At 50.3% G+C, this 10,795-nt stretch overlaps 1 pseudogene; it reads right to left on the minus strand.

Annotated features, from left to right (window-relative positions):
• Positions 1-574: 574 nt before the first annotated feature.
• Positions 575-6,757, minus strand: LOC144253056 (C2 domain-containing protein 2 pseudogene; annotated as a pseudogene).
• Between the last annotated feature and the right edge of the window lie 4,038 nt (positions 6,758-10,795).

The raw sequence follows: 10,795 nt of genomic DNA on the forward strand, positions 1-10,795 counted from the left end.
GGCCAGAATTCCTGCTCTGTCCTGGTAAGAGTGAGGAGTGGGTATGTGTCTGTGGCCAGAATTCCTGCTCTGTCCTGGTAAGAGTGCTGTCCCGGATGCCTGACCTCCAGCTGCAAAGAAGGAGACAGACAGCCCACATGGCATTCATGGTGCTCCTGTCTCAGTTTCTGGACAGTAGCTTCTTATTCAGCAGCTAAGTGAGGGTCACCCCTTCTTCTGGGTGCCCTCATATAGCTACAGGAACATGAGGTCATTGTGTGACTGGCTCATGCCAGGATATTTCTGCTGGTGCTACTGGTGGAAAAATAGCCTTGCACCCCTCCTTAAAGTTTCTCCTTTAGAATTCTTGGCAGTGCCTAGCTCTGAGATGCTCAGAGAGCTCTCAGACAGCTCATTCCCACCAAGCTTAAGTGGGGCTGGGCCACCTCATGCTGCCACCAGAGGATTCTTATCCAAGTTGAGGTGTCTACTACCTTCTTCTTGGGCTCCAGAGAAGCTGGATCAACTTCCACCAGTGGGGAAGAGGCCACAGCTGCCTCTGGGCAGCCAGATGGGGCATCCTGGTAGGCTCTTCCTAGTCCTGCATGAGGGCAGTGTTGTGGTCCTGAGAGAGCGAGGTGTTGGAGCTCCTTAAATGATGATAGTATACTTCTGTGATGACTTGAGTTTCAGATTTGAAGATTCAGTGAGCTGCTGAATGGCAACTTCAATGACCTGATCAAAGTGATTCAACCGCAGCAGTTCCATATCTGAAGAAGAGATGCACCATGGCACGAGATGGCCTGGATGAAGATGTCCTTCTTAATGACCTTCACCTTGATGGATGCCTTCAGGGAGACTCAGACCTCAGCCAGGACACCTTCCCTACATCATAGTAAGGCTTGGTCTTCACGGTAGTGAAAGTGGTGACCATGGTCCCCCATGGCATCACTGTGTGGTCCTTTTCTATCTTGGCAGCAGCTACAGGGAAGGGATTTGTCAGGATTTCAATTCATTGGGTTCTATGTAAGAAAACTCTGCAGTGATAGAGCCCAGTTCTGAGCTACTGAGGGTGGGCCCACTGATCAGAAAGAAGATCTACAGCCTGGAAGACTGCTTCTTGAACAAGTTCAGAGGACAGTGGTCAGGGACAGCAGACCTTCTGAGGACTGCCAGTCCTCTTTAATCTGCAGGTGTAAATCCTTGGACTTTGTGTTCCACTCAAAGGTGAACTCTTCCTCCCAAATGAGGTGAGGAGTGTTCTCGGCTAGGGTGCTGGTGAACTGCTGGACAGTATCATTCATCTGGGAAATGCATACAGGCTTAACACTGCCCAAAGTACCAGGATCATTTAGCAGTGAGGTGTGGATGTTCTTCACCAGTGGCTTTAGTTCATGAGCCCTTGGAGGTTTAGGAGGACAGGATTCCTGAGCAGCAGATGAAGTGAACTGTAGATTCTGAGCCTACTCTATGTCTGTGGGCTTGGTGCTCAGAACCATGACAGAAAGATAGAACCCATAATGTGGTTCAAAATATCCTTAAGGGTTTCAGATACTGCATTTGTCTCAACCACCTGGCCCTCCTCTGTTGCTCTCAGCTGGATCTTAATTGTCACTTTTGGCAAATGGATTCAGGACCACCTAATATGGATGTCTTCTCTCTCTTCTTTCATTTGTAGCTCCAGCTGTAGATGAACCAGAGACAGCTGCATGTCATACAGATAGTGTCCTGAGCCCACAACCCAGGTACTGCCTTCCATGTGACAGGCCACCACCTTCTTCTGGGCTGACTGGACCACACTGGAGACTTCTCCAACTGCAACAATGGGGAGACCTGCAGGGGGCCTCCCTTTCCTTTTGGCCTCCTGGTTCAGGGCCATCACTTAGGCTACCTTCCACTGGTTCTTATAGCTGTTCAGCATCAGGATCCAAGAAAGCAATGTGTGGGACTCCCAGCACTCTTCAGGCTCTGCCAACTGCCAGGATGGGGGTCACATGCTGGCCAGGACACACCACATCTGGTTCAGGCCAATCATGACCAAGGCCACAACAAAGATCAACATCAATATGCCAGGAGCCTAGCAAGGCCATTATGTTGGTGCATATCCTTCCTGCCTTGCACGAATTTCCCAGGACACAGAGCCTATGGGTGGTGAGCTCAGGCATCCACTGGTGGCCATCCAGGGGCTGGAGGGAGGTCCACATGCCCAAGCCTGATTAGGCCAAGCCTGGCTTGGTGTGGAGCCATGAGGCCTGAGGCCACATGAGACAAGCAGGGAGGGAATACCTGGCTGAAGCCAGGTGGCCAAGGCCAGGTATTGCACCCCAAGCCCAACACACCTGGGAAAAGGGTACACAGAAGCAGACCTGGCAGAAGGAGCACCTGACTAGTGTATCTTTCTTCATTCTTTTATAAATTGAATTTCTGAAATATCATTGTTATTTATAATTCATTACTGATATTCAATGAAAAGCACCATCAAACTAACAACATCATTCTTTACAGAACTACAAAAATATCCTCAAAGAACAAAAGACCCCTGAATTGCAAAAACAATCCTGAGAAAAAAGAGAAATGTTGGAGACTTCATAACACTGAGTTTGAAAACATACCGCAGAGCCATAGTAACAAAAATAGCATGGTCAGATCATAAAAGCAGACATGTAGACCAATGAATTGAAATAGACAGCATAGAAGTGAACAGACACAGCTACAGCCATCTGATTCTTGACAAAGTAACAAAACCATGTGCTAGAGAAAAGGCAGCCCCTTAACAAACAATCCTGGGAAAACTAAATATCCATATGTAGAAGATTGAAACTAGATTCCTATCTCTCACCTATGTCAACTCAAAATGGATCAAAAACCTTAACAAAATACCTGAAACTTTGAAAGGTATTGATATTGCCCAGTTGGATGGCAATCATCAAGAATGCAAAAAAGAAAAAAAAAGAAATGAATGCTGTTGAGGATGTGGGGGAATTGAAAACTCACACACTGTTGGTAAGAATTTAAATTAGTATAGCCATAGGGAAATCAGGATAGAGGTTCCTCGGGATACTAAATATAATACTACTTATGATCCAGATAGGGCATTCCTTGAAAGAATTAAAGTCAGCAAGCTATCCTACAGTTTATTGTTTCTTGTGAATTGCAGCACAAGAGACAAGTTATTAAATCAGACCAGGTGTATATGTCAATATATACATGGGTAAAGAAAATGTGATACACACACACACACACACACACACACACACACACACATACATACACACAGAGTGGACATTATCCAGCCATAGAAAACAATAAAATCATGTAATTCCTAGAAAAATAAATGGAATAGAGACCATAATATTAAGTAAAATAAGCCAGACACAGAAAGACAAGTATTACACAATTTCCTTCATATGTGAAATCAAGGGATGAAAAAAGACATGAAAGTAGCAGAGACTTATTAGAGAAGATGAAGAAGAATGGGGGTGGTAGAGGATCATAGGCATGGGTATTACTCTTGACATACTCAGAATTAGAATTGCACACTTTGAAAGCACCCCTTGTTGAATTCTCTGCCTGGTGTTATATCCAGACTACAAAGCTTTTTTAACTCTATAAAACACTGGTGCTCCAGGGTATTAGTCAAATTTTCGCCACCATAATAAATACCTGACATAACCAACCAATAAAGAGAAAAGGTGTATTCTGGCTCACAGTTTTGGAATTCATGATTTATTAGAACTATTTTTTTTTGTCACTGGTGTTTGACAAATTATTGCAAAAGGAGGGCATGACCAAGCAAAACTACTAGTCTCAAGCCAGGAAGAAAAGAGAGAGAGGCAGGGAATGGGGGTCTTAAATATCCTCTAAGAGGACACTACTGATAACTTAAAGATTTCCTACTGGCTCTAATATCTAACAGATTACATCAGTTCCCAAGAGCACCACACTGGGAACCAAGCCTTTACCTAATGGACTTTTCTAGGACATTCCAGATCCCAACTCTAATATATCCAAAGTATAACTCTACCTGCATAGTGTGCAATTATCACACACTATAAAGTCCAACACCCACAAAAAAAGAAGAAAAAAACCCCAGCAAACTAGCATCCTCCAAGGATCATCAATCTCTGGTGAACACCTCCTAGACTCTTTCCTTCCTTGATCCAGGAACTCACTTGATGCTAGAAACAAATATTATGACATCTTGGGTGAGACACAGGTTGAGTCCACACCTCCAGGCCCTTGATATCATGAAGGTGAGAAACCACTCTTGCCTCTTCCACAGTCAACGTTTCCCTTGGTCTCCTGTGACTCCAGGGCCAACTCCATTGGCAAGGTTGTCAGTTTCCCAGAAAGACTTTATTGGAAAGGTCCAGGAGAAAAGGTGATTTAAAAATTGTCAGTTCCCACCCTGCAGAGTCTCCTCCCTGATTCCTCACCTGCAGAGATGCACAAGGCCAGGGCAAAAATTCCACTGGTTAGCAGCCATGAGCCCTCAGTGGTCCCTCCAACTACACAGGAGGACCAGCTACCTTCTCAGCCTTACACTTACAGTCTTTTGGGCAGAACCCAGCACAGTAGGATTATTATGAGAATTTCAAGAGGCAGCCTCAAGCCCAGTCCAGGCTTGGCAAAACACAGGTATAAGCCATGAGAAAACTGTGGAGGTGTAGTCTCAGGAGACCCCTGCTATGGTATGGCAATATTGGAAATCAAAGTATGCTCCCAGACTTCAAGATCTGAAGAGAACAGGAAGACAGAGGTGAAGAAGGAACCTCCAATGGGAAGTGACAGTCCCACCCCTCCCTACCAGAGAAATGTTATATCCTCCAGAAAAGTGTATTGAGAAAAGAAAGAATCACTTTCTGCAGTCGCTACACTCAAATAAAAAAGGCAGAGGGTAGGAACATTCCTCGCCACTGCCCAGATCCAGTATCAGTCACAAACAGACTGTGAATGGATAATGGGACATTATCATGACATTACATCATGACAGTTGTTCAATGAATCCTGGTGGACAAGTTGGGGCATCAGCATGGAAGTGGTCCTCCAGAGTTAAACTGACATGAAGAGGAACCCCAGACCCTTGTAGTAAGCAGTATTGTCATCAGAGAGCTCCTTTCTACACAAAGCAAAAGAGAATGATGACTGATATGGCCTGTAGTCACCATGCCAGCCCCAAGGGCCACAACCTTCCTATTAAGAACAGGTAAATCAGGGAGATTAGGATGGCAATCAGGCCTTGCTGCTCAGGGAGCAACCGGCCACTCCCTGCCAGCATTGGCCAAGTGGGGCAGGCATCCCAGGCCACCTCCATCATTACCCAACATACTGTCATAAAAAAAGGTTTTATCTGGTCAAAAATATCGTATTTTTTAGTTTACATGTTAAGAAAGAAAAGTTTTCTTTCAGAAAAAATATCAGTCCATACAGACAATGACTATTTTGCCTCATGTACACTCTATGTTCTCATGGATTCTTCCTATGGAGACCTCTATTGCTTTCTATAAATTTTTTTTCTCAATAGAGATAGTGGCATATGTCTATGCCATGTTGAGTCATAGGGGAGGGGCCAACACCCTTGTTTCCCCTTCTAGGTAGAACTATTTGTTCAGTAACAGTCCAATGCTGTGACATGGTAAGTTCAGAGTGAAATGTTTGAGAAAAATATTACACGTTTTAATCAAGGAAGAAGGTAGAGTGGCATGGGGTAATCTTAAGTGGTACCATAGCCAGAAAGCTCATGTCCTTCCAGTGCAAACCACCAGCTTGAGGTATGGGACATCAGGGGCTGAGTTGTTCACCCCATTCCACCATAGGTGTCCCTCTGCACTGGCTCCCAGACCACAGGTCTTGAGAAGCCCCTTTAGTTATGACACAAATGCAAAAGAAAGCAAATCCTTCAAGTAGAAAAGATAGATTTCTGAAGGGTATATTAATAAGCCTATACACCACTGGCTCTTGAATTACAGAAAGGATGAGTTGACAATTGGTGAAAAAGCCAGGACTAGGGCACTCTGCTTATGACTTGTAGCCTAGTGATATTTATACATACATACCTCTAGTAATGCTCCCTGGAAGAATTTGGGACTTAAATGGACCTGGGGTCATGGAGCAGTAATCCTTGACTGTCCCATAGACTTCCAGGGGAAAAGGCAATCAGACATGATCTGTACCTACAGGGGAAGTGACCTTCTCAAAATTTTGGAATTTCCTGTGTAGGGGAACAGATCAGGACTGGTCCCTTTGGGGCCTTGCTCTGCTTGCAGTCCAGATTTTCTCTTCTCAGAGCCTGTCCACATGGGAAAGCAGAAAATCATCAAAGCAGGGAGAGGATCCATTTCTCTAGTGTATTCCATGTTGTGCCACATAGTGACAAGTGGGCATTGTTCCATGGGCCTCATTCATTCCCTGGTGGGGAGTCCTGCTCCAGGAGGCACCACTGAATCAGAAAACATAGCATGAGTTCTACTCACATGCCTATCAAGATCCTCCCTGTACCTGAAACAGAGTGGCCCTCAGGGTGAGGGTATAGCCACGTCAGGCCTTTTATGAGCCTTTCACTCTTCTTTTCAGAGTAAAAGTAGATATATCCCCAAGCCAGGCACTGCTGGATCCTCATGGACCCAAGTGGAAAAATGATGTTAAAGGACTGTTTTCTGTAATCCAGCTTTGACTGTGAACAAGCTGAACTCATGGAGGTCTTCAAAACTGACTTTGTTCTCTACACACTGCATAGGCACACCTTCTCCAGTCCTTGGGTGAAATCTAGGGGCCCCATGGCTTATCTGCTTATGTTCAGATAAGGAAATATCCACTGATTCTCTACAGGGATGGAATGAGATCTGGTTGCAGTAATTATACTGCCAGTCGCAGGCTTATAGTCAAAACAGGACACTGCATTGAAACATGAAGTTTCTATTTCAGAAACAGCCAGTCTTGCCAGAATCCTGCAGAGTCTAGCCAGCAAGTAGCAAATATACTTCTCCCTTTACATTTGGTACATCTACCTCTTCCAGCAGACCAGCCTAGTGATCTTGTCTTCTGACCACTTCAAGTCCAATATCTACCCTAGAGTAAAAGAACAAGAAAATATCACTTGATGGGTGCTCTCTTCCCTGTGTCCACAAGGATTCTATCTGGATTAGACATGCATTCAGAGGGGACTCCTTCATTGGCATTCCCTGTGGTTTCCTGGGCCTCATTCCTCACAGTTTTCCCCTGGACTGTCTCATCAAGTAGTATTCTTGCTGTCACCCTCTCCCTCCCCTCCCCAGAGCTCTCAAGCTTTGGTTTAACTTTGAAACCTGTGGTGGGAAAGCAGTTATTCCCAAGGCAGCCTCTTCTTTGTTTCTGGGTATTGCAGCTCTCTACTCCTAGATGGCTCAAAGATGGTCAGAAAATAGTCTTTGACTCCCATCAAATGCCAGAAGGAAGGCAGCCAGGTTCTCATGCTGGTTCCTAGATGGGAATTGTTTTAAGAAAAATGAGAAAACTTAATTTAGCAAAACTTGCCTAAAGAAAGACAAGGAAAAAGAAAAAAAGGTTCTAGAACCAGGTTGTACTTGGGACCCAAGACGATTAACCCTACCACCTCTGCAGATTACACTCACCACCAGAGAAAAGGAAGTGCCATATCAGAAATCATCTGATTGGCTGCAGTCAGCATTTCTGACTATATGTGTATGGTCAGATTAGTCCATAGCACATGATTGTCTAAGCTGCACTGCTGTGATTGGCAGAGTCTTAGTTGCTTGGTTACAAGTGAATTCCTACCATTATGTTAGCTTATAGTTTATTTGATGTTACAGTGCACCATACGCAGAGTCTATTTTGGGATAAACTTTATTACCCAAGTGTGGTGACAGTTATAGGACAAATTTATTTTAGAATTAGCCCCATTTTGTCCACCATTAGTGTGGAAATTGAAACTATCTTCACAATTGGCACAACCAATCTGCTTAATTTCAGGACAGAGTTTACAATTGCACAATGGCAAATTAGTTAGATGAGCCATGCATATTGGTGCATGCCTATAATCCTAGTGAGTAGGAAGTTTAGAAGGATCACGAATTACAGGGCAGCCTCAGCAACTTAGAGACTGGAAGCAGTTTCACAACATCCTAATAAGAAATTTTAAAAAAGGACCTGGCTATGGCTCTGTGGTAAAGCATGCCTTGGTTCAATCTCCAGTACTGTCACCCCCAAAATGTTAGATGGATTTAAGTTTTACATTTTTGTTATGCCTACCATAACAAGACCACTGGATTTGCCAAGATAGCAGTGGATGAGTATATAAATTGAGAACAACAAAGAGGAACATATTAGGAGGAAAAAGACAGTAATACATTGTTTAACAGACTACTCCATGATCCAAATGAATCAAGGCCAACAATTAAAGGTTCAGCCATTAGAGGTGTTTCTGAAATAGGATAGAAGAAATATAGGTAGGTAGAAAGGAGAAGAACAGAGAAGGGAAAGAAACTCTAATATTAAATGATAAGCTTTACAAACACCATCATTTTTATTCCCAAAGTTTGGTTTCCTCTGGACATAAACTTGTTTAAAGTTCCTAAACTTTCTTCCCTCATGAGGTAAACACATGCTCCCATGAGGTGTTGCCCTCACTAGAGGCCCAACACTATGGGGTCACACTATCTTGGGCTGGAACCTTTAGAACCATGAGCCAATAAACTTTTCTAATTTGTCTTCCCTTATGTCTGATGTTGTAGAACATCTTCTCATGTGGCGGGGGGGGGGGGGTGGTGGGGGGGGGAGGGTGGCAGCCAGGGGGGAGGGTGGCAGCCAGGGGGGAGGGTGGCAGCCAGGGGGGCGAGTGGCGACTTCAGCGGCCTCGCGTTCCCGCCGCCGCGGCCGCAGCCGCCGCCGCAGCCTCGTTCCCGCCGCCACAGCCTCGTTCCCGCTGCCACAGCCTCGTTCCCGCCGCCACAGCCTCGTTCCCGCCGCAGCCGCCGCAGCCTCGTTCCCGCCGCTGCAGCCTCCTTCCCGCCGACCGTTAGCCCCGCCGCAACTGACAGTCGGCTGTGGTAGCGGCGGCAGCAGCTTCGTTCCTGCCGGGAACTAGGGCAGCCGGGATGGTGTCCAGGTTGGCTTCAGCCAGGGCAGGGCCGGCAGCTTCATTCCCACTGTGAGGTAAGGCGCGGGGCTGGGGTCCACAGTGGGGGGCAGTAGGGGCGGGTGGCAGCCAGGGGGGCGGGTGGCAGCCAGGGGGTCGGGTGGCAGCCAGGGGGTCGGGTGGCAGCCAGGGGGGCGGGTGGCAGCCTGGGGGGCGGGTGGCGACTTCAGCGGCCTCGCGTTCCCGCGGCCGCCGCTTGGTTCCCGCCACCGCCGCCGCCTGGTTCCCGCCACCGCCGCCGCCGCCGCGGCCGCCGCCTGGTTCCCGCCGCCGCCGCCGCCGCCGCGGCCGCCGCCTGGTTCCCGCCGCCGCAGCCTCGTTCCCGCCGCGGCCGCCGCCTGGTTCCCGCCCCCGCCGCGGCCGTTGCCTGGTTCCCGCCGCCGCCGCCGCCGCCGCGGCCGCCGCCTGGTTCCCGCCGCCGCCGCCGCCGCCTGGTTCCCGCCGCCGCCACCCCCGCAGCCGCCGCCTGGTTCCCGCCGCCGCCGCCGCCGCAGCCTCGTTCCCGCCGCAGCCGCCGCAGCCTCGTTCCCGCCGACCGTTAGCCCCGCCGCAACTGACAGTCGGCTGTGGTAGCGGCGGCAGCAGCTTTGTTCCTGCCGGGAACTAGGGCAGCCGGGATGGTGTCCACGTTGGCTTCAGCCAGGGCAGGGCCGGCAGCTTCATTCCCACTGTGAGGTAAGGCGCGGGGCTGGGGTCCACAGTGGGGGGCAGTAGGGGCGGGTGGCAGCCAGGGGGGCGGGTGGCAGCCAGGGGGTCGGGTGGCAGCCAGGGGGGCGGGTGGCAGCCAGGGGGGCGGGTGGCAGCCAGGGGGGCGGGTGGCGACTTCAGCGGCCTCGCGTTCCCGCGGCCGCCGCTTGGTTCCCGCGGCCGCCGCTTGGTTCCCGCGGCCGCCGCCTGGTTCCCGCGGCCGCCGCCGCCTTGTTCCCGCCGCCGCCGCCGCCGCGGCCGCCACCCGGTTCCCGCCGCCGCCGCCGCCGCGGCCGCCGCCCGGTTCCCGCCGCCGCCGCCGCGGCCGCCGCCTGGTTCCCGCCGCCGCTGCCGCCGCCGCCTGGTTCCCGCCGCCGCCGCCGCCGCCGCCGCCGCGGCCGCCTCGTTCCCGCCGCCGCCTCTGCCGCCGCCTGGTTCTCGCCGCCGCCGCCGCCGCCGCCGCAGCCTCGTTCCCGCCGCTGCGGCTGCAGCCTCGTTCCCGCCGCCGCCGCAGCCTCGTTCCTGCCGACCATTAGCCCCGCTGCAACTGACGTCGGCTGTGGTAGCGGCGGCAGCAGCTTCGTTCCTGCCGGGAACTAGGGCAGCGGGGATGGTGTCCACGTGGGCTTCAGCCAGGGCAGGGCCGGCAGCTTCATTCCCGCTGTGAGGTAAGGCGCGGGGCTGGGGTCCACAGTGGGGGGCATTATGGGCAGCGGCAGCTTCATTCAGGCGGCAAGGTAGGAAGGCAGGGCTGGGGTCCTGGGGAGTGGGCAGTTAGGCAGCTGCAGCGGCATCCAGGTTCACACCAGGCGTCCACGCCACCGGTGTCCCCGAGCTGCGGGGCCTTTTGGCTGCTCCTATTACTTGGTGGCTGGGTTGGCGAGCTGTCCCTGTGGGGCCTTCCCCACAAAGGGCCCCGGAGCTGTGTGGACGCTGGCAGCAGCAGCGGCAGTCCCTCACCTATGAGGGCGCAGACATTTGTTGCAGTTCTTGGGG

Source organism: Urocitellus parryii, unplaced genomic scaffold (genome assembly GCF_045843805.1).
Source record: "Urocitellus parryii isolate mUroPar1 unplaced genomic scaffold, mUroPar1.hap1 Scaffold_88, whole genome shotgun sequence".
Lineage (NCBI taxonomy): Eukaryota > Metazoa > Chordata > Mammalia > Rodentia > Sciuridae > Urocitellus > Urocitellus parryii.